At 47.7% G+C, this 27,486-nt stretch overlaps 1 long non-coding RNA gene across 1 annotated transcript; it reads right to left on the bottom strand.

Moving 5' to 3' along the window:
- Nucleotides 1-985: 985 nt before the first annotated feature.
- On the bottom strand, nt 986-10,908 carry LOC123350221. The gene is made up of 3 exons (XR_006573730.1): nt 10,797-10,908; nt 7,098-7,285; nt 986-1,248 (listed from the first exon to the last, which is right to left on the bottom strand). It is a non-coding gene; the product is annotated as an uncharacterized LOC123350221 (long non-coding RNA).
- Nucleotides 10,909-27,486: the final 16,578 nt, after the last annotated feature.

Below are 27,486 nucleotides of genomic sequence, written 5' to 3'. Positions count from 1 at the left end.
GCCCTGCTGCAGGCATCATTACGAATGTGTTGTTTCTTCAGTACCATTGGTGGGCTGGTGCTGTACAGGTAGGTTTCATACAGCACAATCCCTGTCCTGACAATCTGCTGTGGGTTGTATTCTTCACTGGAGTGTTAAACTTCCCAGTGTCTTTTGTTACAGTGTAACCTAGGATTGTCAGTGGCCTTGCCTAGCTGCCCAGTCAGTCTGTCAATGGCAGGCCGTGGGTACACACCGGATCTGCACACTCCACTGAGCTTTCTGAAATCTCTGCCGAGATCAACAGCTCCATCTGGTCCCTCTTCCCCATTCACCATTAGGTGGCTCAGCTACCCTAGATCAAGCATCTTCTTCCCCTCCTCAGTCAGACTCTGGATCATTGTATCTGGTACCTATTGTGCTTTTAGTCTCAGAAAGAGAGTCCCCACACCCAGCCTTTGGGGCTGTCTCATACCAGAACCTAAAGTCCACACCCCCAACTCTGAGGAAGGTCAGATTAGGACCCACACCTGGAGCTAAATCTCATGGCCCATCTCCAGTTGCTCTGTCCCAGTCCAGCATCTCCCTTTCCCCTGGTCCTCTCTTTCGCTGATCAGCCACAGCCACCTTAGTGTTTAGAAATGGGAGCCGGTTTGGAGTCGTTAAACCAAGAGGGGATGTCTCTTTCCACCAGATGTGCTCTAGCTCAGCTAGAAGTGAGCAGCTCAAATCAGGGATCCCTGGGGGAGGCTCTCAGGCCTGGGCTATGTAGATGTTCTGACTAGATGGTCACATTGGTCCCTTCTGGCCTTTAAATAAACTCCCCTGAAAACCTCATGAGAACAGACTAAAGCGGGGGGTAGGGGAGGCAGGTTAATGTGTGAGGACAAAAATAACATTGTGTGAGCATCTTATTTAATCCCACATCTCAGCGTATGATACACCCCCACCTCGCTGGGCTGCTAACTCAGTCAGGCCGGGGGAGAGCTAGCTCAGGCTAGGCATGAGAAGATGCTCAGGGTGCTGTCAGCTCGTCCTGTGGTTCCCTCCCTCTGCAGCTGCACAGAGCAGCTGGGCTGTGTGTGCAGATAGTTGAGGAGCAGGAGCCCCCAGCTCACAGCAGTGACTATCCTCTCTCTTCCTTCTTCTGAGCAGCAGCCTGTCGCTCTCTAGTCCTGCAGCATCTGGCTCCATCCATGGGGCTGGAGAGATGGGTCTAATTCTGCCCAGGCTGCCCTGAGGTTTGGGCCAGGAGAAGGGAAGCAGGACCTAGCTCAGAAACAAAAGAGGGTGGGACCTACTGTGAGATAAATTGAACCATCTGCAGCAGATTTACCAGCTTGTGTCTCTCATGCTTTCCATATTTTCCAGTCCCATTCAGGCTCTTTTCCTCTTTGGGTGAAAAAGCCCAGGGTCATTGGCTTCAGGCAGTTATGACTCTGGTTATTGTCATCCAGGCCATTGGGAGGAATGGGGGCTGCAGGGAGGAAGTACAATCTTGTGGCTAGAGCAGTGGACCATGAGCCCTTGGTTCAATCCCTCACTCACATGTGAACTCCTGTATGTCCTGGGCTCAGTCACTTGGGCTTGCTCTGTGCCTCAGTTTCCCCATCTGTGAAATGAGGTGAGCTTCAGAAGTGTCTGAGGATAAACCCATTAATAATTGTGAAAGGCTCAGATACTCCACTGACAGGGGATGTACAGGGAGAGCATTGATGGGAAGGGCTGTTCATCCCAGGGCTTCTCCATACACAGAGAATTTTACAACTATAGCTTTTTCTGGTATACCTCCCACGGGGTCAGAGTCTTTGTCAGGTTTAGTCACAGATTCTAAGATCAGAAAGGACCACTGGGATCCTGTATAACATAAGACAGAGAACTGCCCCCCAAATAATTCCTGTTTGAATTAGAGCATCTCTTTGAGAAAAACATCCATGCTTGATTTAAAAATTGCCAGTGATGGGCAAGCCACCACAAACCCGTAGTAAGTTTTTCCCATGGTAAATTATCCTCACTGTTAAAAATGTACACCTTATAGTTTGTATTGCTTTCAAAACAAGATAAAGTAAACCAGAAAAGGGCTCTCTTATACCAGAACATGAATATGCACAGGAACTTATATTGGTGTAAATGGAGAGGTATAATTCACCCCTTAGCTGATACGAGATACTTTCCCATGAAGTACCATAGCGGTAAGGACTGAGTTTCATGGGCAGGTGCTGGGTCAAGTCCATCTGCTTTGGGAACATGTCAGGGTGCCCACAGCTTTCACACAGCTGCCTCTATTGCCTCAGCAGGAAATGACAAATGTTCACCCTGCAGGGAAGTTTGAGGCAGCTGAGAACTGGACTGGCCGCTCAGCATCCGCGCAGTGTGGTTGTGCCAGAGGAGCTTTATCACAAAATCCCCATCACAACTCGCACCCATTGCCCTTGATTGCAGTCTCATCCGAGGGCCAGAGCTAGAATGGGTCGTGGGGACGCAGCCCCTCGTACTCCTACAGCTGGTCTCAAAGACAGATTCTGCACATGAGCAATTGGCACAAGCACTTCTGGTCACACCGTCCAAAATGGTCGATAATTTGGGAGCCCAGCGTGAGACAGCTTAAGGAGTGACAGACAGACTGCGTTGAGCCCCCACCTGCTGGAAATCAGCCCCTTTAAGATGGCCCCAAATTCACTAATCGTTTTAGGAAGTCTTGGTCTTTCTGCTTAACCATGTGATAAATCAAGCATGGTATTTAAAAACATCCCCATATACATGCTTTGTGTGTGTGTGTGCGTGTGTGTCTCTCTCTATCCCCATACATAGCCATCTATCTATATATCGATCTATCAATCAATAGCTCTCTCTATCACAGGCTCTATGCAGATGACTCCTTCAAGTCTTTGTTAAATCACTAGCCTAGAGAGGAGCCCTGATCATTTCTTCCCCGTGTGGAGCTGTTTGCTCCTTTCAGGGTCTGTGTGAATGAGGCAGCTGCAGGATATGTGCAGCGGGAGCATTTCTTTATGCACATGTTCTTGCTTCACATATCAGCTGTGTTGGAAGCTCTGCTGGGGATGCAGGGATTGAGTTCCTCTTCTTCACATCCTGCTATGTGCTGTGCATGGTCCTGTCATCAACCTCCCCTTCACCCACCCATGGTGGAGACTTTCCCTGTTCCTGGTTCCAGTCTGGGTTGGGGTCACTCCAAGTGAAAGCTCCTGAGCCATTTCTCTGTCACAAGAGAACCGACCCGCTTACACAGTGGCCTGATCCCAAGGCCAGTGAGGTCAGTGGAGTCTTTCCATAGACACCAAGGAGCTTTGCATCAGACCCTTTCTGGGCAGCATTGTCTGAGCTACAAGCAGGGCCCAGCTGCCATCCAAGGGTGCCAGCAGCTCAGCCTGACCCACAGCCCTGGGGGTCACTCTGGACGGAGCCACCACAATGCAGTAATCTCCAAAGTGAGAGTTTTTGTCCAAATATTTTCATTATTTCCAAAGTTTTCATTTTTTCAAAGAAAACATTAAAACTGTTTGGCGGGGTGAGTTGTAAAAATAAAACTGGAAAATGAAAAGAAAAAAATGAAAATTTACATAAAAAAACTTTTTTGGATAATTTTTTATAAAGTTTCAGCTTTTGGATTTCCCCTCCCTCCATTTTCACCATTTTGCCACCAAGAAAGGTGGAAAAACAGCAAATATTTAAAAAAATATTTTTTACAAAAAGTTTTGAAATAATGATATTTTTAAAAAGAGCAAAACATATTTACCTTTTTCACGCTGCTGTTTTCTGGGCACTGCTTATAACAGGTAGTCTCAACCTGTGCTCCACTGACCCTTACCTGAGCTATGCTGATGATCCCTCAAGCATCTGAACTACCCCAAACATCCCCTGTCCAGCTGCTCTGCAGAGCTGACTCCATCCCAGTGGAGAAATGTGCCCAGCCACCACCCCAGGACAATCCTGCATCAATCTGCATCAATGAAAAGTTGCTCTGCAAAACTGCTCTGCCTTGTACTCCTGACAGATTTCCCTCGTGGCCCTCGGATATTTGGCTTCCCGCAGAGGTGGTAATGTCTATTCAAAAGACTCCCTCATGTTTCTTTGGCCTTTTGCTCTGGTTCCTCCACTTGCTTAGTCACACTGATCTGAGCTCCCCACCTCCTCAGAGGTCACTTCTGGAGGCTCTTTCTCAACTGCCTTGTGTTCTTCCCCCCGACCCCGGCAGTGGGGAGGTGATTCGAGAGGGAACCAGGGTAGGAGAAAGGGACCTTCTGCCCGTCTCTCAGCAGGGACAGCAGACTCTTCAGAAACCCAGAATGAGAAGAGAAGGGAAGTCATGGCAGACTCTGTAGAAGTGGCTGGAGCTGGATGTGGAGGATGGGGTGGGTGCAGACTAAGGAGGTGGGGAAGCCAGTGCAGAACTGTGATCGCTGTTCTCTGGCGGTGAAATTCACCTCTGTGCAGGGGGTCCTACACAACCCCATTTATGTCCAACTCAAGCCCAGAGGGTGAATTTCCCCTGGGGGAGCTGGGTCCTTCTCCTCATGGACTGGAGAAAAGAGTGTAGCAAAAGATTCAGACTCATCCAACATCCCAGGCCCCACAATCACCCAGTGACCTTTCACTCTGGCCCAGCTGTGCCTTTAGCCAGGGCTGTCTCGGTCCCTGGGCAGTGAGATGGGACAGGAGGTGTTTCCTCAGTGATATGTTTAGACTCAAACAAGCAAACCAGACCCTTTCAGTTCTCAATTTTGCAGGCCTAAATAGAGACGCTGTGGCCAGGGCAAGGAAAGGGGGCGGTGCAGGGTAGGAAACAGGGAGCAGTGATTAATATCAGACCTGAGGAGAGGACAGAGCAGGTTGGAGAGAGGCTGAAACGTGTGCTGCCTGAGCGCTGCAGACTCCAGGGTGCCTGGGAACAGGAAGAGGAGCTGGGTGGAGACTCCAACCCTGGGGAGCAGAGTGGGGCAGATCAGAGCAGAGAGAGAGACCAGAGCTTCCCTTCCGAAGTCAGACAGGGCAGAGGGGGCAGGTGGGAGCAGGGAGCGACTGTGGATTGTCCCCTCCTGATCTCATCAGGAGAAGAAGCTGCTGGGCTGTTTCCATCCTGATCGGTTCCTCCCGGTGCCCCGATGATCCTGTCTCTGTGCCTCTTGCTGCCCGGTGAGTATGCGGGAACCCTGCGCTAAGTCGTAGCAAGTTGGAAGGAAACAAGACTGAGAGCAGCCCCTGGCCTAGACAGCCAGCAACTCCCGTTTAGTGGGAGAGAAATGGGAACCAGTGTAAACACCGAGTGTGAGAGCTGCTGGGCCAGATCGGTGTCGTTCCACTGGAGTCAGGCCGGTTTTCACCAGCTGAGGATCTGGCCCTCTAGAGAGCTGAAGGGAAAGGCGGTTCCCAGCTCAGCCAAGGTCTGCGTGCCATGCCCCAGATCTAACATCTTGCCTGGTTTGCTTCTTTACCAAAACACAAATCAGCAATTTTTTCCTATTAAAGGCAGTTTTTGTCTCTGAAGAGGGACCTCAGAAAAGGGAGAGATTTTATCTCCAGCACTAACCGCACGGCACCTTTCTGTTCCCAGCGCTGAGTTCCAGCAGCCAGGAGATATGTTCAGTACCCGGTGAGTCCATCTGTCTTTCTGTCCCCATTCTACCCAGGGCATTTACCCCTCTGTTTTCAGGCCTCCAGCCACCACCCCTTTGGCTGCTCCCTGCTCACTGTGGTGTCAGCAGCAATGGCCCGGGAAGGTGCGCGGGGCTGTGTGGGATCCGAGCAGGGATCTGACCAACCCCTCCCTGTCCCATTGCCTCTCAGCTCTGGTCTGATAGGGGGCTGGTGTGACACATGGGTGACACATGGGGTGACACATGAGTGACACATGGCTGGGGTGAAACATGGGTCCACAACCCATCCCACCCTCAGGTCACTAGCTCTGGTAAGCAGAGAACACCATAGCTCTGGCCCCAAGGGATTTACCTTCCCATGGCATCAGCTCCCAGCCCTTCATGGCCGCAGGTTTCTCCCATGCAGCTCACCCCCACATGGACTCAGCCTGCACCTTGTCCATAAATGTCAGCCGCACCGCTAATAGTCAGCAGGTGGAATTCGAAAGGGTACGGCCAGAAGGGACCATTTTATAAACCAGGCTGAGCTCCCATATGACCCGGGCCAGGAAGCCGCACCCAGTGAGCCTGCACCCAGTGCAGCAGGGGCTGGCTGAGTTGCTTCTTTGCTGGCTGCCTGGGCAAGGCAGCAGCAAGGGGTGGGGCAGAAAGCCAAAGCGCCACCACACGGGACTGAAGCCAAAGCCTGATCAACTTAGCTTTGTGGTGCTCTCTTTGGTGTGGGGCCCTGGGCAAATGCCCGGCTTGCTACCCCCAGGGGCGGCTCTAGGGATTTTGCCACCCCAAGCACGGCAGGCAGGCTGCCTCTGGCGGTTTGCCTGCGGAGGGTCCGCTGGTCCTGCGGCTTCGGCGGACCCTCTGCAGGCAAACCGCCGGAGGCAGCCTGCCTGCCGCCCTCGTGGCGCCGGCAGAGCGCCCCCCGCGGCTTGCCGCCCCAAGCACGTGCTTGGCATGCTGGGGCCTGGAGCCATCCCTGGCTACCCCCTAACTCTGGCCCTGGCTTTTATATACAGAAAAACAGTTTTCGTGGTACAGCTGGGTCATGGAGTTTTTATAGCATGTTGTGGGATGGAGCAGGGGCTCAGAAAGAAGAAGGTTGAGAACCTCTGCCCTAGACAGCCCTCAATGGCCAGAGGCCGGTCTTGATGAGGGGTCGCCTCTCTCCCAGCCGTACTGCTCCAGCTATGTCAGCCGGGTGCCCACGTCAGGGCCCTTTGTTCTAGGAGAGTGTGCAGTGCCAGACAATTGGAGCCCAGCCCACTGAGCCTCCAAGCCCTTCCACAACCCAAATGATCCCACTTAATGAAGCTTCCAGTCACCAGAGAGAGTTCATCTCCCCATCTGCTCAGTTGAGCTGTAATCAGACCCTCCAACCACGATGTGGCACAGACCCACCTGCCATTTGCATCCTGTCCCACCAACAGTGCTGGGCGCCACCAACGCCCCACTGATAGTGCTGACCCATTCCCCTTCCCAGGCACTCTCCGTGGCCCCATCCTCTACCTGAGCCAGACGTCTGCCCAGCCAGGGGACTCCATGCGGCTCCAGTGCTCCGTGCTGTCCCAGCTCCTGGCCACCCGCATCATCTTCTGCAAGGACGGGGAGGAGGTTTCATCCCAGCGGGGTTCAGAGGAGAAGGTCACCTACAACTATGACCATGTGGTGTCCAGGAACAGTTCTGGGAGTTACTCCTGCGGGTACGAGATCAAGGACAGCGATAACCACGTGATCAGATTCCAGCTCAACCCTGCCCAGCAACTCAGCATCACAGGCAAGTGGGGGTGATGGCAGAGTGAGAATGACAATTAAATAATAATCCCTGGAAATCCAAATGCTGAATTTCATCAAAATCTGAAAAAAAAAATATCACAAAACATCTTTTTTCAAAATTTGACACAGGGAACACCCCCCCCCACTCCACCCCCATTTTAACCCATCTCAGCTCAGACAGCTCAACACAGGCAGGTGGGGTCAGGGACATCATAGAAATGTCTGGCTGGAAGGGACCTCAAGATGTCATCAAGTCCAGCCCCCTGCACTGAGACAGGACCAAGTGAAACTGGACCATCCCTGCCAGGAGTTTGTCCAATCTGTTTTGAAAAACCTCCAATGACAGGTATTCCACAACCTCCCTTGGAAGCCTATTCCAGAGCTTCACTAGCCCTATAGTTAGAAAGTTTTTTCTACTGTCTAACCCAGGGGTCGGCAACCTTTCAGAAGTGGTGTGCCAAGTCTTCATTTATTCACGCTGATTTAAGGTTTCGTGTGCCAGTAATAGATTTTAACATTTTTAGAAGGTCTCTTTCTAGAAATCTAGAATATATAACTAAACTATTGTTGTATGTTAAGTAAATAAGGTTTTTAAAATGTTTAAGAAGCTTCATTTAAAATTAAATTAAAATGCAGAGCCCCCTGGACCGGTGGCCAGGACCCAGGCAGTGTGAGTGCCACTGAAAATCAGCTAGTGTGCCAAAGGCGGCACGTGTGCCATAGTTTGCCTACCTCTGGTCTAACCTAATCCTCCCTTGCTGCAGATTAAGCCCATTATTGCTTCTCTTACTTTCAGTAGGCACTGAGAACAATTCATCACCGTCCAGCAAGTTAAAAAAGGATGGATTGGAAGAATAGACTATAAGGTGGATAGAAAGCTGGCTAGATTGTTGGGCTCAGTGGGTAGTGATCAACAGCTCGATCAACGGTATCGAGCAGCGTGCCCCAGGGATCGGTCCTGGGGCCGGTTTTGTTCAACTTCTTTATTAATGATCTGGATAACGGAATAGATTTCACCCTCAGCAAATTTGTGGATGACACTAAGCTGGGGGAGAGGTAGATAAGCTGGAGGGTAGGGCTAGGATCCAGAGTGACCTAGACACATTGGAGGATTGGATCAAAAGAAATCTGATGAGGTTAAACAAGGACAAGTGCAGAGACCTGCACTTAGGACGGAAGAATCCCATGCACCACTACAGGCTTGGGATCGACTGGCTAAGCAGCAGTTCTGCAGAAAAGGACCTGGGTATTACAGTGGATAAGAAGCTGGATATGAGTCAGCAGTGTGCCCTTGTTGCCAAGAAGGCTAATGGCATATTGGGCTGCATTAGTAGGAGCATTGCCAGCAGATCGAGGGAAGTGATTATTCCCCTCTATTCGGCACTAGTGAGGCCACATCTGGAGTGTTGCATCCAGTTTTGGGCCCCCCACTACAGAAAGGATGTGGACAAATTGGAGAGATTCCAGCGGAGGGCAACAAAAATGATCAGGGGGCTGGGGCACATGACTTATGAGGAGCAGCTGAGGGAACTGGACTTGTTTAGTCTGCAGAAGAGAAGAGTGATGGGGGATTTGAGAGCAGCCTTCAACTACCTGAAGGAGGGTTCCAAAGAGGATGGAGCTCAGCTGATCTCAGTGGTGTGCTCAGAACAAGGAGCAATGGTCTCAAGTTGCAGTGGGGGAGATCTAGATTGGATATGAGGAAACATTATTTCACTAGGAGGGTGGTGAAGCACTGGGTTACCTAGGGAAGTGGTGGAATCACCACAGTTAGAGGTTTTTAAGGTCAGGCTTGACAAAGCCCTGGCTGGGATGATTTAGTTGGTGTTGGTCCTGCTTTGAGCAGCGGGCTGGACTAGATGACCTACTGAGGTCTCTTCAAACCCTAATCTTCTATGATTCGATGATTCTTTATAAGAGACCATAACATATTTGGAGACCGTTATCAGATCCCCACTCAGGCTTCTTTTCTCAAGATTAAACAGTCCCAGCTTTTTAACCTTTCCTCCTAGGTCAGGTTTTCTAAACCTTTGATCATTTTTGTTGCTCTCCTCTGGACTTTCTCCAATTTGTCCACATCTTTCCTAAAGTGTCACACGCAGAACTGGACACTGTACTTCAGCTGAGGCCTCATCGGTGCCAAGCAGAGCGGGCCAATGACCTCCCATGTCTTACATACAATGTTAGCCCTTTTCACAACTACGTCCCATTGCTGACTTGTTGCCCTGGAATTTGACATTCCTGCATGTATCCCAGAACTTGACAGCGCTGCAGTCAGTCATTTTATATGTGTAGCCACTGTTGGCTGAAAACCAAACATCACATAGCTGGCAATAATGTGAGACAAGGTCAGACAAGGGAAGACTTGCAGTTTGTTAATCAGAATGGGAGGATGGGATAGAAAGTTGCAGAGGAAAGTAAGTGAATAGCAAGCTTGGTTTTAAATGCCTCCGATATATTGTTGTTATGGCTAAAAATACTAGAAATGTTTTGAGATGATGAGCAGCGTGTTGAAATTAGGACAATTGCTGACTCAGTAGAGGTCATTATGCTGACCCACTAGGAGTCAGTGCTGGTTATGTGCTTTGTTAGAGTAACAGTAAATACCCGAAGAAACTTTTCTCAGGACAAGGAGCTGACATCTAAACTCCCCATCAGCTGGATAGAAAGAGGGCCCCTGGAAGTCCGGCTGGTGATTACTCAAAACCATCTCAGACTGTGGGTAACTATGTCTGGGATGTCCTAAGCCTATTGCGTATGGGTGTGTGTTAAAATCTAAACAATTGTAATTTTAGATAAGAGCATGCTTACTTGTATAAATCATTTCTCAGATGGAAATTGCTGTGAAACAGTTAGCTTACCACTATTTTAGGTTCTGAAAACCCCAAGTAACAGACTCAGATTCAGTTTGTGATCCACTCTAACCCCAGGCCCCTTTCAGCAGCACGGCCACCAGCCAGGTATTGCCCATGGTGTAGCTGCATGAGGGCAGCATATGGGCCTGGAGTGGGGCCATGCTCTGCTCTGATCTCTTGTGTATTTGTTGCCTAGATGGTGACTCCAGCGGTGATGTCGGTGGTTCCTCCCCACAAGGTAAATTATTCTGAAGCATTTCTTTATTCTGGGGGCTCTATTTGGAGAAAGGCGGGTCCTGAGCTGGGCAACCCGCAGTCTGAGTGTGAACGCCATGACAATGGATGTATAGGAAACACAATAGGGTGATAGGCTCGTCCAATGCAGCACTCTCTCTCCCTGCATCTCTCTCAGGCTTTAACCAGCATTGCTGAGCTGGGCTGCATCTTTGCAGTGCAGGAAACTGGCTCTTTCAAAGGGGGAATCCCAAACCCTTCTGATGGGCAAGTTTCATCTAGAGTTCACTGACCCACTCTGCTAAACTGGCATTAAGTGAATTATTTCCTCCTGTTCACTCACTGTATTTGTTGTTGCTCTGGCAGGAGGTACCAGATGCACCGTCACACCAGGACTCACAAGTTCTTCTCTCTGGGTAATTAGTTGTTTACGCTCTATGCTCCAGTCCTGGAACAGAGGTGTCACACTCAGCATGTGGGCAAACCCTCTTTCAGGAATCTCAGACCAGCACCAGTGCCTGGTTCCCTGGCAGCAACCAAGCCCCAGGAATGGACCTTAGCAGAGCCCAAACCTGGCTGTTTGTCCCCAAAGCGTCTGCACCAGCAAACCAACACCTAAACTGTATATCTACAAAGACTGTGTGTACAGCTCCCATGGCAAGGAGAAGATGGTGTCAGACTTTGGGTAACAGCACCATCTAGTGACTCCAGCCAGAGCGATACTAATGATATCTGTAAAAAGCGACAGAGTTCTGTGGCACCTTATAGGCTAACAGATGTATTGGAGCATAAGCTTTCATGGGTGATACCTGCCTCTGGAAATTTCCACCAATATGTCTGCTAGTCTATAAGGTGCAACAGGACTCTTTGTTGCTTTTTACAGATTCAGACTAACATGGCTGCCCCTCTGATACTTGACACTTATGTTATCTGTGCCTCAAAAGCTAGTGGGAACACAGCATTTTGGTCCTGCAAGAAATACTGACCTTTCAAATTTTATTTTCATCCTGAATGAGGATGAAAAGTCAAAATTTCAGATTTTTCATGGAACAGAAGAAACTCAGCACATTTTGATTCAGAAACATCAAAGCGCTTTGTCAATAGGTTTTCATTTTGAAGAAACAGAACTTTCTGATGGAAAACTGTTCCATTAAATAATTTTGGACGAGCTCTGCACAAGTCTCTGCATGCCATACAGATCTCAGTCCCATTAGGTCACTTTCTATAGAACTCAGTCAGCTCAAGCCAGTGGGGACTTGCCGGTGGCTGCTTGGAGAGGCCATTCACATTGAGGTTCTTTCCTAGGGCCGGATATAAAGTTCTTGTTGGGAATTACAATCCCTGCCATCGTGGTTCTGGCTGTGGTACTTTATCTTCTGGGAAAGAAAGGTGGGTATGACAATGAGGCCAAACCGTATTATCAAAAGTAGACAGATGTGGCAGAGACAACCCTGCAGCGTGTCTGGAACTGGGAAGAGAGATGATCAAAGACACAATGAAACTTATCATTTGTTTTTGGGAAGCTGGCTGGAGAGAGAGATCAAAGAGATCATAGAATATCAGAGTTGGAAGGGACCTCAGAAGGTCATCTAGTCCAACTCCCTGCTCAAATCAGGACCAATTCCCAACTAAATCATCCCAGCCAGGGCTTTGTCAAGCCTGACCTTAAAAACCTCTAAAGAAGGACATTCCATTACCACCGTAGGTAACCCATTCCAGTGCTTCACCACCCTCCTAGTGAAAAAGTTTTTCCTAATATCTTACCTAAACCTCCCACACTGCAACTTGAGATCATTACTCCTTGTTCTGTTGTCAGGTACCACTGAGAACAGTCTAGATCCATCCTCTTTGGAACCCCCTTTCGGGTAGTTGAAAGCAGCTATCAAATCCTCCCTCATTCTTCTCTTCTGCAGACTAAATAATCCCACTTCCCTCAGCCTCTCCTCCTAAATCATGTGCTCCAGTCCCCTAATCATTTTTGTTGCCCTCCTCTGGACTCTTTCCAATTTTTCCACATCCTTCTTGTAGAGTGGGACCCAAAACTGGACACAGTACTCCAGATGAGGCCTCACCAATGCTGAATAGAGGGGAACGATCACGTCCTTCAATCTGCTGGCAGTGCTCCTACTTATGCAGCCCAAAATGTCATTAGCCTTCCCGTTGAGCCCGATGATCTAGCCAGTTTTCTATCCACCTTATAATCCATTCATCCAGCCCATACTTCTTTAACTTGCTGAAAAGAATACTGTGGAAAAATGATTAATACTATGGATAGATGATGAATACTGTGGATGATGAAAGGGATTATCATTATGATTAATTATTTGTATTACAGTAGCACCTTGTAGCCCTTGTCAGGGATCAGAGCCCCACTGCATCCACTGCTGCACAGATTAGTAATAAAGAGGGCAGTGCCTGCCCCATACATGGTCACATCTAAGACTCAGCCAGGGGTGTGTGTCTGGATGGAATATCAACACACAGATAACTAAGGCTGCAGTTCATGAAGGAATCCCCAAGTCAGGAAGGGCTCCTAAGTATGTTTCTGTGTGTAAGTACTTTCCTGAATCAGGGCCTAACAGCTCTGAAAATAGAGCTCTGGACACAGCTCTGTCCTGCCAACCTTTCCTCACACAGTGTCCCCACCTCAAGCTTTCACAGCACTCGAGTCACCCCAACAATCTCGAGACTGGCTTAAAACTCATGGGATTTCCAACAAGTCATCAAAGTGGGTTCTTTGTATCTTCCTGTGGGATTTGATCTTTGTGGGGTCTCTCAGATCACATTTTGAGGCTTTTCTCTCCAGCCATGAGGGCTATAAATTTACATATATATTTTTTTAATGAAAGCCGAGTTTCTCACTGAACCCCCTGACTGGGGCTTTATGTAGAACAAATGCTGTGAGACTGGCACTAAAATGGTCAGACTTGGCCTCACCACTCCCGGGGCAGTCACTGGGGCTGGTGGAGGAGAGCGCTGGGCTGGGCTGTGGGGATGGGGCTCTGCATCAATACGATGATCAATTTGGGCCACGTCATTCAGTTTCTCTCTCTCTCTCTCTCTCTCTCTCCCCCCACGAGGAAACATGTCCGTGTCTGATATCACATTGTTTCTCTGCCTTCCAGTCATGTCTCTACCAAGGGATCAAAGGTAGGAGGAGATTATTCCCTCTCCTGTCTTGTTTCCATTCTGGGTCCTTTCTCTCGGCCTCACTGAAGGACCAGCTTGGCCACTCCAGCCTCACAGTGGAGCTCAGCTCTCCGGCTGTGGGGAGCGGGGGTCCAAAAAAGAGTCACCGTGGCTAAACAACAAAGTAAAAGAAGCAGTGAGAGGCAAAAAGTATCCTTTAAAAAGTGGAAGTGAAATCCTAGTGAGGAAAGTAGAAGGGAGCATGAACACTGGCAAATGAAGTGTAAAAATACAATTAGGAAGGCCAAAAAAGAATTTGAGGAACAGTTAGCCAAAGACTCAAAAAGTAATAGCACATTTTTTTTAAGTACATCAGAAGCAGGAAGCCTGCTAACCAACCAGTGGACCACTGGATGATCAAGGTGGTAAAGGAGCACTCAAGGATGATAAGGCCATTACGGAGAACCTAAATGAATTATTTGCATTGGTCTTCATGGCTGAGTATGTGAGGGAGATTCCCAAACCGGAGCCATTCTTTTTAGGTGACAGATCTGAGGAACTGTCCCAGATTGAGGTGTCATTAGGGGAGGTTTTGGAACAAATTGATAAATTAAACAGCAATAAATTGCCAGAACCAGATGGTATTCACTCAAGAGTTCTGAAGGAACTCAAATATGAATTTGCAGAACTACCAACTGTGGTAGTTAAATCAGCTTCTGTACCAGATGCATCCAAAGAAGTGGGCTATAGCCCACGAAAGCATATGCTCAAATAAATTTGTTAGTCTCTAAGGTACCATAAGTACTCCTGTTCTCTTTGTACCAGATGACTGGAGGATACCTAATGTGATGCCAATTTTTAAAAAGAGCTCCAGAGGTGATCCTGGCAATTACAGGCCTGTAAGCCTGACTTCAGTACTGGGCAAACTAGCTGAAACTATAATAAAGAACAATATTGTTAGACATATAGATGAACATAATTTGTTGAAGAAGAGTCAAGATGGTTTTATTAAAGAGAAATCATGCCTCACCAATCTACTAGAATTCTTTGAGGGGGGTCAACAAGCATGTGGACCAAGGAGATCCAGTGGATATACTGTACTTAGATTTTCAAAAAGCCTTTGACAAGGTCCCTCACCAAAGGCTCTTATGCAAAGTAAGCTGCCATGCAATAAGAGGGAAGGTACTCTAGTGGATTGGTAACTGGTTAAAAGGTAGGAAACAAAGGGTAGATATAAATGGTCAGTTCTCAGAATGGAGAGTGGTTAATAGTGATGTCCCCAGGGGTCTGTTCTGGAACCAGTCCTATTCAACATATTCATAAATTATCTGGAAAAAGGGGTAAACAGTGAGGTGGCAAAATTTGCAGATGATACAAAATTACTAAAGATAATTAAGACCCAGGCAGACTGCGAAGAGCTACAAAAGGATCTGTCAAAACTGAGTGACGAGGCAACAAAATAGCAGATGAAATTTAATGTTGATAAATGCAAAGTAACGCACATTGGAAAGCATAATCCAAGCTATACAGATAAAATGATGGGATCTAAATTAGCTGTTACCACTCAAGAAAGAGATCTTGGAGCCATTGTGGACAGTTTTCTGAAAACATCCACTCAATGTGCAGTGGCACTCAAAAAAAAAAAAAAGGAACAGAGTGCTGGGAATAATTAAGAAAGGGATGATAATAGGACAGAAAATATCATGGTGCCCATATCTTGAATACTGTGTGCAGATGTGGTCACCCCATCTCAAAAAAGATATATTGGAATTGGAAAAGGTTCAGAAAAGGGCAACAAAAATGATTAGGGGTATGGAACAGCTTCCGTATGAGGAGAGATTAATAAGACTGGGACTTTTCAGCTTAGAAAAGAGATGGCTAAGGGGAGATATGACTGAGGTCTATAAAATCATGACCGGTGTAGAGAAAGTATTGTTTACTACTTCTCATAACACAAGAACTATTGGTCACCAAATGAAATTAGTAGGCAGCAGGTTTAAAACAAATAAAAGGAAGTATTTCTTCACACATTGCACAGTCAACCTGTGGAACTCCTTGCCAAAGGATGTTGTGAAGGCCAAGGCTATAATAGGGTTCAAAAAAGAACTAGATAAATTCATAGAGGAAAGGTCCATCAATGGCTATTAGCCAGGATGGGCAGGAATGGTGTCCCTAGCCTCTGTTTGCCAGAATCTGGGAATGAGAGACAGGGGGTGGATCACTTTATGATTACCTGTTCTGTTCATTACCTCTGGGGCATATGGCCATTGTTGGAAGACAGGATACTGGGCTAGATGGACCTTTGGTCTGACCCAGTAGGGCCATTCTTATGTTCTTATGTTTATTCTGGAGGAAGTTTTGAAAAGGCCAGGGCAGAATGAACTTCCTGGTCGGGATGGGATCTGGGGATTAGGAGGAGACACTTTAAGGAAGGGGTATGCCAAAGCAGCATGTTCCCATCGAATTCACCGGCACCAGAGCGACTTCATTTGAAAATCACCCCCGGGGGTTTCAAAGACTGAAGGTGACCCTGTTTTACACTCAGGGTGTGTTGGGGCTGGTTGGCCACAAAGTGGCACTGAGTGACCCAGCCAGCTCCCTTGAACTGGGTCTCTTCTTTGGGGCAGGGCTGGGAGTGGCCAGGCCTGGCTGGGCGCCAACGGTCTCCAGTCCATCCAGCTGTTGTGACTAACACCCAATGTTAGCTCCATCAGCTGCAGAGGGTTTAGTGCAAGGTTCAGCACGTTCACACACAGACGTGCCCTAAAACACCCACAGATGGTTCCCTCACAGCGGCCCGTGATTTCGTTGCGGGTCTGTTCATGGGGCAGCCGTAGCGCTCCCCTGCCTGATGGCGAGAACCAGGCAGCAGGAACACCCGTGGAGATTCAGTGCACACCATATGTGTGAACAACGCGCTGTGCAGAGGGGGCTCTGAGCTGATCGCTTCTGCAGCACAGACCAGCGGGACCAACTCATTGGCTGCCCTCAGTGTCAGGGGAGTTGCTGAGTGCTGCTGGTTCACTGTCTGCTCACCACCCTGTCAGGGGGTTCTCAGGGACCCCTTCCCCACCCTTCACACACACAAACTCTGCAGGGACCCCAAAGAGAATGTCTAAGGGTTGCTCCCAGTTGCTCTTGTGCCAGCATCTGCCATTCAGGGCTCCCCCCGACTCCTGCTCCCTTTCCCCTCTATTCCTTCTGCAGCCAGCCGCCCTTCTGAGGGCCACAGCACCCATACACTGGTTCCAGGGCCAGCTCTAGGCACCAGCATTCCAAGCTGATGCTTGGGGCAGCAGTCTGCAAGGGGCGGCAGTCCCTGTTGTTCTGCCCCCAAGCTATGTTTAGCTGTCCGCGGCGGCTTCAGCTAAACATAGAAGCTGCCGCCGAATTGCTGCAGCCAGAGAAAAGCACCTGCCGCCCTAAGGGGACAGGGACTGCCCTCGCTGCCTGTGGTGGCAATTCGGCACGCTGCTTGGGGTGGCGAAAACTGTAGAGCTGGCCCTGACTGGTTCTAAACCTGCCTGCCCCATGCTGGCCTCACTGCTACGTAGCTGGGAGCATATTCATGAGCTGCACATTGCTCCAAGAGGGATTCCAGGAAATCTACATGGTCCCGACCCAGACAGACATGATAAGGGGAGAAGCCAGCCCTGGGGGTGGGACAGAGAGTTCCCAGGTGGGAGATGAGGCAATCCATGGGGTGACCAGCTGGACACAGAGAAGGAAAGGCGCATGGGGAGACTAGAGGCAGTTTCCAGACTATGCCAGTGTCCAACCCAGCCTGGGTCCCCAGTGCAGCAACTCTGCCAATAAAACTTGTGGGGGTAATGGGGACATGACACATGGACTCTCAGTACTGGGAGCCCCCACTCCAACTTCCAGCAGGGTATGTTCCCTGCCTTCCTCCAGTGCCCCCCACCTGTAGGGCTCCTTAGCTGCCTCTCTTCAAATATTCCTTTCCTCCTTCTTCCTGCCTTATGACCAGTCTCTCTCTACAAACACTCCCACCCTGCTCTCCTCGGACATGGGAGCTGGTTAGCAGACTAGGCCAGAAGTGGGGCTCTGAGGCTGTATTTCCACAATATGCAAATACATTAAAGTCGAATCTTAACAATGCATGTTCAGCCTTTCTGCACTGAGGAGACCTGGGCTAAAAATCCAGTTTTATTTGGGTGAAAAAATTTCAAATAAACAATTTTCTGACTAAAAATTTCTAAGTGAAACAAAACAAAAGTGTCCATTCAAAAGAAAACAAAATGAATATTTTGTTTTAAGATTTTTTTCATTGAAAATTTCATTGGATTTAATAGTTTGGCCAAACATTTTATTTTGGTTAAACTATTGTTCATGAAAAAAAAATCTGTTGAAAAATGACACCCAGTTCTAACTTTGTGAAAATGACCAGGTTCTCTTCTGTCCTAAAGTATCAGGAATTTTCAGTTCCTCGCCCCCCCCCCTCCTCCCAATCTTAACTCCATGCTGACCTAGTGGGGTTTTGGTTAGTTGGTTCTGTGCCATTTTGCTGAAGTAGAACAGGACGTTCAAGTCTCATCTTTATTAGATGTTCCCTCTGTAAATGGTAAAGCCACCATGTTCCCTGATTATCCAGAAGTTGGATTTGCTGCCTTTCCACTGAGTGTGAGCTGATTGGAGATGTAAGGTCCTAGTAGGAAAACAAGCCATAGGAAGAAATCTCCTCACAGCTGGACCTCTGAAAACAGACTCAGTGTCACCAAGGTGACAGAGAGAGAGCACACGGTGTCACTGATACCCCCTGTCCTTATTACTCCCCACAGAGAACGAGCCCAGCATGACACTAGCAACTCTGCTGAAGATCATGTTCAATGTAAGAGTTTTTGTAGAGTATCAGGGTTACCAGGGTTGGGGGAGAAATGTGGGGACTGGGGGAAAATCTGTTAATTGGTGGGGGATGGACAGATCCCACTGTCTGATCAGACTGTCTGGCCAAGAGTTACAACAACAAATTGCCTGGGATCAAACTGAATTATGAGAAAGAGATCTCAGGATGCCAGGGCTCGTGCAGCTGAGTCCCTCCGGTTCCTTTGTTCCACCCTTTGCCTGTAATCCCCAGTCCTGTGTTGCCATGGCTTAGGGGACTGAGCCAAAGTGTTACCATTTCCAGTCCTTCATGGAAAGGGCACATCCCGGGGAAAGCTCCCAATGGAAAGTGTTCCACCGCCTTCCCTGAGAGCTGGGTGCAAGAGTGCCTCATGGGAGCTGTAGTCCAGGTGTCTACTGCTCCTGGTCTCCTCTTTGAGCCAGGCTCTCTGACTCTCCCATGATGCACCACTTTCTCCCTTTTTGGTGACTGGAACTAATACATCGTGGGAGTCCCTGGTTGCAGTGCATCATGGGAGATGAAGCCCAGCGATCCAGCCCTCCTGCAGGGGACAATATGAGCACACTGCAACTGAACTACAAGTCCCATGTGGCACCATGGTGGTATTTTGAATCAGAATATTTCTAGATTTTGCCAAAATATTTCAGTTTTGGGGAACTTCTTTTTTTAACAAAATCTTGAAATTTTCTGCTGAAAGCCGACTCTGTTTGTGACTAAATAACTCTGTCAAAAACCCAGACAGACCATTTACTGAACATCTTCAACAGCCATGTTAAATACTCTCTTCTGGTATCCCCAGCAACTCTGCTCAGGATCAAGCTCCATTATTCTCAGGGCTGTCTATGGGGGAGCCCTGGCTGGGGGAAAGGTGGGAGCTGGGGGCTTATAATTCGTGCCCAGCAAAGTGCCTTCCCTTACAACCAAATGACCATGTGTAACTGTCATTCTCTCCCCAGACGCCTCCGTGAATTGGTTGAGAAGCTCCAGGGTGAGTCCCAGCTTTTAATAATGACAAAGCGTAGTGATAGAAAAGAGCGATTCGTTTGCCTATTCCAGCTCAGCAGTGACCCATGGGCTTGAAACATGGATTTACTCAGGATTCCCAGGGTTCAGATTGTGTCTGTTACCTTGGTCTCACTTCTGCTACCTCCCTCTACCCAGGAGCAGGTAGCTGACTCCCACATCTGCTGTTAGCCTTGCTAGTCAGACCCTGCCCCCTCAGACACACACACCCACATCCAGGCAAGAGGAAAACATCCTTCCCAAACTCCACACCACAGCGATAGGGAAGAATCCCCCACAGCTTGAAAATCTATCCGGATACAGAGGGGCTTTCCCCACCAGCCTCTGCAGTCAGACAAACAACCAAATCCCCCAGGCAAGTTTGAAAACCTCCTTTGAAATATTACCCAAGTGGGAATCAGCTCTAGTGAGAAGCCCCAGCACCACTCACTGCTAACCTTGTGCCTCACTGGGAAGGAAGACAGGCAATGGGTGAAATCCTGGGAGTTTCACATTGACATCAGTGAGGCAGGATTTCCCCCAATGGGTTTGCATGCAATGTAGGTGTCAGTGGGGTGTGCATGATCTCACACTGCTAACAGCAGCTGTGCGGTGGTGTACACGCCATGGGTATCATGGTAGTTGCAGGGAAAGCTGCTAACACAGAGCTTCCTTCCCCCAATTGCTTCCTCGTGATAATTATTTGTCCACACTCCAGCTGATATTGGCAATGAACAATAACCTTAAATTTTTATTTCTCATCCTCTAAAGCAGTGGTCTCCAAACCTTTTTAATCGTGCACCCCTATCAGTAAAAATTTTTTGAGCATGCACCCCCCGCCACACCGGAACAAAACAAAATAAAAAAAAACGAAGAAGCTTGGACTCCTGCCCAAACTGCCAAAGCAAAAAAAAAACAAACACTCTTCCTGCCACGCACCCCCCAGGATCCTCTTGCGCCCCCCTGGGATGTGCGCACCCCACTTTGGAGACCACTGCTCTAAAGATCCATAGGAGGAGCTTTGGTCACTGAAGTTCTCTCCTAGTATTTTTTTTTTATTATGTAACTAAAATGCTCAGTAAAATCTGAGCATTTAAAGCAATGTCACAAAGGGAGGAAGTGTGTGCTGCTATCATGGAAGCATAGTTGGTCTCCTCGGAGTTAAGGGTAAAGTTAGCATCCTGTTATGAGTCTGATTTTCACACACACACACATAAATCCATTCCAGCAGATATGAAATTTGATAACCACATCTCATCACCAAGGAGATCTTGTCCTGAAAGTTTGGGTCAAAGAACTCAAGTGATCTCAGAGAGATGTCAAGTATCAGAGGGGTAGCTATGTTAGTCTGGATCTGTAAAAGCAGCAAAGAATCCTGTGGCACCTTATAGACTAACAGACGTTTTGCAGCATGAGCTTTCGTGGGTGAATACTCACTTCGTCGGATGCAAGAGAGATGGAGTCTCATTCACTTTCTGCAAATTTTGCTACCATTACTTTGGCTGTTCTTATACTAACAAATGCCAATTTATCCCTTAGAGATTTTAGTAAATGATTGTAGGACAGGATATTGCTTATAAAGATATTTAAGACTCCTGTGAATTCAGAAGCTGGTTTAACTCTATCAAAATTATATATAGAGATTTCCCTTTGACCCAAGCAGTGAGCCAATATTCTGGGTCTTGTGCATAGTTACATTGAGAGGAGAAAGTGATGACAGAGTCAGGTATGTTTGTTGATGCAACCCTACTTATTTACATAACAGCTACAAAGGTCTGTTTCCCTGAACACAACGGGACCAGACAACAGGAGGCACTTTCTTTGATCCCAGCTCCAAGCCTCTTTCCAGACAGCACTCTGCCCAAAAACTCTCTTTCCCTCTCAGCTTTCAGTATCCTGCTCCAAGTGCTCCTCTGGCTGTGTCTGGCTTTCTTATTGCTTTTGAGATATTTCTGCTGCTTCTATCACATAGCATGACTCTGCTTTTCTTATCAGACCCAAAGGAACCCTCTTGGGCCACATGGCCCTGTCCTGCCCATGCTCTTCTGCGGTCTTCTCCTTGGGTGGTAGTTTTCCATTGCTTCAGCTGAGACTAAATAAAGGGGCATTTAAGGTTCCCTTATTTAGCTTGAGTGGAAGGTGGCTATCACAGCCACCAATTTCAGCAAGTAGTTGTGATTGCCCATAGATCTAAGACATGCTTGTTGGGAGCCATTTAATCTCTAATAGAACAATAGAATAATAAAAAGTGCTTGGAGCCATTATAAATATTGTCATTAATAACATCAATCATTAAGATATCAAACTGGACTGGAAACAACTACACTGCCTACAGCATAGATGAATCCTTATTTCAGATAAGATAAGCCATGAAAAAGGCTAATGAAGTCCTAGGATGCATCAGAGGAGGTATTTCCAGTAGAGACAGGGAAGTGTTATTACCATTCTGCAAGGCACTGGTGAGACCTCATCTGGAATGCTGGGTGCAGTTCTGGTCTTCCATGTTTAAGAAAGATTAATTCAAACTGGAACAGGTGCAGAGGAGGGCTACTAGTATGATCTGAGACATGGAGAACCCATCTTATGAGAGGAGACTCAAATAATTGGCTTGTTTAGCCTAACCAAATGAAGGCTGAGGGGGGATATGATTGCTCTCTATAAATACATCAGAGTGACAAATACCAAGGAGGGAGAGGATTTATTTATGTTAAGTGAATGTGGGCACAAGAACCAATGGCCATTAACAAGTTTAAGCTTGAAATTAGAAGAAAGTTTCTAACCATCAGAGGAGTGAAGTTCTGGAACAGCCTCCCAAGGGGAGTAGGAGGTAAAAATGTAACTGGCTTGATAAGTTTATGTGGGGGATGGTATGATGAGATGGTACAATCGTATGTAGCCATTCTGCAACTGCTAGCAGCAAATATCTCCAACGGCTGGTGATGGGACACTAGATGAGGCAGGCTCTGACTTACTACAGAGAATTTGTAGCCAGGTGTCTGTCTGGTGGGTCTCTCCCACATGGTCAGGGTCTAACTAATCACTATTTTTGGGGTCAGGAAGGAATTTTCCCCCAGGTCAGATTGGCAGAGACTATGGGGTGTTTTTGTCTTCCTCTGCATGGGTACCTTGCAGATTTAAACTACCATAAATTGGGGAGTCTCTGTAACTTGAAGTCTTTAAATCATGATTTGAGGACTTCTGTAACTCAGTGAGAGGTTAGGGGGCCTGCTGTAGGAGTGGGCGGGTGAGGTTCTGTGGCCTGCAACATGAACGAGGTTAGAGTAGATGATCATATGGTCCCTTCTGACCTTAAAGTCTATGAGTCTATAATAACACCCCATCACAGGGAGACCCGGCACCAACTCAAGGGGGCTGGCTGGCATGGAGAGAGGGAGAAGGGCTCCTCTGCCCAGCTGGGAGGTGTCAGGGCAAAGCCCAGCTGTCTGGGAGCAGAAAAGGGCCAGACCAAGGCTGGGGAGGGGAAAGCTGAGCTGCCTGCCTCACAAGGGTTGATGTAGGAAGTGGGGCCATTGGTGTTTCCCAGCCTAGATGCCCATTAGAACTGCTCCTGAGGTACAGATAGCAGTGCTGTCAGATGGACATTTTCTGGCTTCATTTCTCTGGCATTAGGCTGGTTTAGCAGAAGAGTAACATTACTGTGTTTTATCTTAAAGCATCCACCACCCCAGAGAGAAGAGACATTGACATACGTGATCATCGCTCTGCAGCGGGAGACATGTCATTAATGCTCCACTGGCTGAAATGCAGGACTCATCGTTGTGCAGCTGCATCACAGAACCTCCCAAAATCACAGGCAACTGTAACCCAGGCTTTGCAGCAAGGAAGTGGGGAACCTTCTCTGGGGCCACAGCAGGACAATGCACAGCACCCCAAAGTGCTGTAGGACACTGGAATATTCTTAGGGCAAATGCAGCCTGTTTGCCTTTTGGAAAAAAGTCACTGGCTGCTGCCGGCACCAGGTCCCTCACTAACTTCCCAGGCTGCCCTGGACCCCACATCCCCCTGAAGTATGGGCCCCCCCAAAGCCCAAACATTGGTGGAGCCAGGCCCACATTCCTAACTATTGATGGCACACAGGTACCATGGGCCCATATAACTCACCGTCTATGAGGGGAAAAAAACTATATTTTACAGTGCTTTTCAGAAATCTATTGTGACATTCTGTTCATTGGGGGAGCACCCAGTAACCCCCCACATTCCTTATCTGCATATAATCGCGATCTCACATATAAAGCATACCTTGTAAGGTATCAGGGGAAAGGTTATGATCTGCTGAAAGTCATTTCTCTCTCCATATATGTATATCTTTAATGCATGCGAAGTTATGAGGATTGTGTTGTATGTGGTCACTAAAGCATGCTGTAAGTTGGGGAATCAACCAGATATTAGCTCCCCAGAGGCAACAGCAAGGAAAGTAACCAATGCCCAGGCAAGGTGTGAAACAACCCATCAACAGCCGTTGTCCAGCAAGGAAACTACAATGCAATGACTCACCTGCATGAGGCCACACCAGGGGGGTTGCTCAGATTTGCCTGGAGACTCAGCAATGCCCCCCAGACATTCCTGGACATGTGTTCTACAAGCACATGGACTGAGGGTATAAAACTGAACACAGCAGGCTCAGGCTTGGCTTTTCTCCTTCACTCACCTACACTGCAAGTGTAACACAGAAACCGCGGTCATTGGCTGGAAGGATCAACCCGGGGACCTTTGGAGCTTAATGCATGCGCCTCTAACTGCCTGTTGAGCAGACTCATTTAATTCTCTCTAAGTGATCTCTGTGCCACTAGACGGGACAGAACACCACACCCAGAGGGTGTGTGGGTTACACAAGCTACAAGGTCGCTGGAGACTTGAGACTCCAACTGAGGGGACAGGCCCTGATTTCAAAGGTGAAATCTGTGGACTGCAATATCTAGTGGGGGTGAGAAAAACTGCTTAATCTGGTTGCTGCCCAGTCTAACAGGGTTGAGAGTTTAGACAGTGGGCTTATATTTTATTTCTTTTGGTAACTCACTCTGACTTTTTGCCTATCATTTCATATCACTTAAAATCTATCTTTTATAGTCAATAAAATTGTTTAATTGTTTATCTTTACCAGTGAGTTTGTATGAAGTACAAATCTTTGTACGGCTGGGGTATACCCATCTTTCCATTGATGAAGTAGTGAACCAATTAATAAATCTGCACTGCTTGTCTTGATGGTATATTCCTGGGGTACAGTGCTGGGAGGATTTGGCTCTGGTGCCTTTCTCTGGGTGATTCATGAGTGGCTCTGGGAACATTCATGCAACCTAGCTGGGTATATGGGCTCCACGTGCAGTTGGCTGAGTGATCACAGCACCAGGAGGGGTTGCTGCTGGTCACTAGTGAGACTTTGTGAGAGACAACGTGCCGCCCTAGCTTTGGGCGGAATGCCGCCCCATAGAGTCTGCCGCCCCAAGCAAGAGCTTGCTTGGCTGGTGCCTGGAGCCGGCCCTGCTTATGTCTTGCATAGAGTGAAGAGGATGATATTGCTGAATATCTGACCTCCTTTGAAAGGCTATATGTATTACTTGAAATCCCTGATGATAAGGGAGTTCCTACCCTGATTGCAAAATTAACTGGTAAAGCTCGAAATATATTCAATGGAATTCCTAATGAAGATGCTTTAAACTATTGTACACTTAAAGATACTGTTTTGTGAAGTCTTCAGATTACCCCCAAAATATATAGAATTAAATTTAGGAATCTTAAAGGGGATATTGGAATGAGTAATGGAGAATGTGTAAACCAAATGAAATATTTGTTGGGGAAATGGGTGAGGGGTAAAGAGGTGGCAAGTTTTGAAGGAATGCTTGATCTTGTTGCTCAAGAGCATTTCTTAAGCATATGTAAGGCTGAAGTAAAGCAATGCCTATGGGGTAAAGATTGTGGATGAGATGACTTTTTTAGCTGATGTCTTTGAACAGACTCAGGCATCTATTGAGGGCAGGCCACAAAAAGAGAAGTTTAAAACTGGTGGGAAGGGAGGATCCCATTTTGCCCGTGGGAAGAGAGAAGAGGGTTGGGAGCCTAAATATTCTCTTCCCCAAAACATCCCTCTATTGATAACTCCTATCCCAAATCTCCTGTAAAAGCAGAAGAGTCCAGAAAGTGCTATCAGTGTAATTCCACTGATCACCTAAGGAATAAATGCCCCTGTGCTGGGGCAATCGGGCAACCAATAGCTCATGTTAGTTCTGCTGTCCTCAACACAGAACCCCCTCAGGCAATCAAAACCTATCATATTGGTTTTGTGAGATTAGCCTCTGCAGAATGAGACATGGAGCTGGTTAAGGTTGTCGAAATTAATGTCAGGGAGTACTTGGGACAGAAGGATACATGGGCCCAGATCTCTCTGGTTAAACAGAGTGTGGTCCCAAAGGCCAATATGTTACCTGGCCAAATGGCAGAGATTGTGGGGTGGGCGAAAGCAGATTCCTCATACCACTAGCTAAAATCCATGTGGTGTGGGAAGGTTTGGAAAGTGTTTTGACTGTGGGGGTAATGGAACACTTCCTAGTTGACCTGCTTCTTGGTAATGATTTTATCTGTGTAGCTCAGTTTAAAGTATTTGCCTGCAGCAAGAGGGAATTTTATGCTGGGACCCCAGAGGGAAAGGGTAAGGTCTCAGGAACTGCTCAGAGAGTTTCCTTGATTCTTCTGCAGAAGAGGGAAGCCACATGCTTCCAGGTGGGAGGGTGGTTGAGACCAACTCCTACACTGCAGCTGGAGGCAACACCAAATGAGGAAGAGATGGGAGTGTAATGCCTGCCAGGGAAAGAATTGTCCTGGTTGTTATCTGCCAGCAGGTTGCAGATGAACCAGAGACAGACCCAGCTCTAGGGATCATAGAGAAATGTGTCCCAGAGGAGAGACCAAGGAAGGGGCAGGGAATCTCAGAAACCACTGAAGTGGGTGAGGATTCCTGTGACTCTGTAACACAGGGAAGAAGGGTGCTTCCAAGTATGGGAGGGATTGAGACTAGCTCCTTTCCAGCAGAAAGCAACATGCCCTCAGGCACAGGGGCAGTAAAGGTGTTGTCAGTGATTAAGGAAATTGTCCGAGTTGTTAGCTGGCAGAGTTTTGCAGATGAACAAGGGACAGAACTGTTCGTAGGGAGCACAGAGAACTGTGTCTTAGGAGGGGGCTCATAGGAGGAAACAGGGGAAGAAATAGTGGTGGGGGTACAAGAATGTCTCTTCACTAGTCACTTGGGGCAGGATGCCCAGAACACTAGGAGGATGGCTGAGTCAGCCTCTGTGCACCCAGGCACTCAGCCTCTGACCCAGGTTTTGAGAAGGAACTGCGTACCTGACCTCCTGGAGGGGAAAAGTCACACAGCTGACTTCTCAGGGACAGAGAAAGGGGTGGCAGAGGGTTCCTCGATCCAGGTCCCAGTTTTTCAGGATGCTATTTCTGATAAGTTTGTGGAAAGTAACTGTGTATCTTGTGTCTGCTCAGGATGCAGCTCCAATGCCTGCGATAGCAGAGAAATTGAGACCAGAAAATTGCCAGGTGGTAGTTTGTGAGAACACAAATGACCAAACTGACAGAGAGGGAGTGTTTTCCCCCAATCAGCTCACACTCAGTGGAAAGGCAGCAAATCCAACTTCTGGATAATCAGGGAACATGGTGGCTTTACCATTTACAGAGGGAACATCTAATAAAGATGAGACTTGAACGTCCTGTTCTACTTCAGCAAAATGGCACAGAACCAACTAACCAAAACCCCACTAGGTCAGCATGGAGTTAAGATTGGGAGGAGGGGGGGTGGCGAGGAACTGAAAATTCCTGATACTTTAGGACAGAAGAGAACCTGGTCATTTTCACAAAGTTAGAACTGGGTGTCATTTTTCAACTGATTTTTTTTTTCATGAACAATAGTTTAACCAAAATAAAATGTTTGGCCAAACTATTAAATCCAATTAAATTTTCAATGAAAAAAATCTTAAACAAAATATTCATTTTGTTTTCTTTTGAATGGACACTTTTG

The sequence above is a fragment of the Mauremys mutica genome, chromosome 15, assembly GCF_020497125.1.
Source record: "Mauremys mutica isolate MM-2020 ecotype Southern chromosome 15, ASM2049712v1, whole genome shotgun sequence".
NCBI classification, from domain to species: Eukaryota; Metazoa; Chordata; order Testudines; family Geoemydidae; genus Mauremys; species Mauremys mutica.
This window is presented reverse-complemented; position numbering and strand designations above follow the sequence as displayed.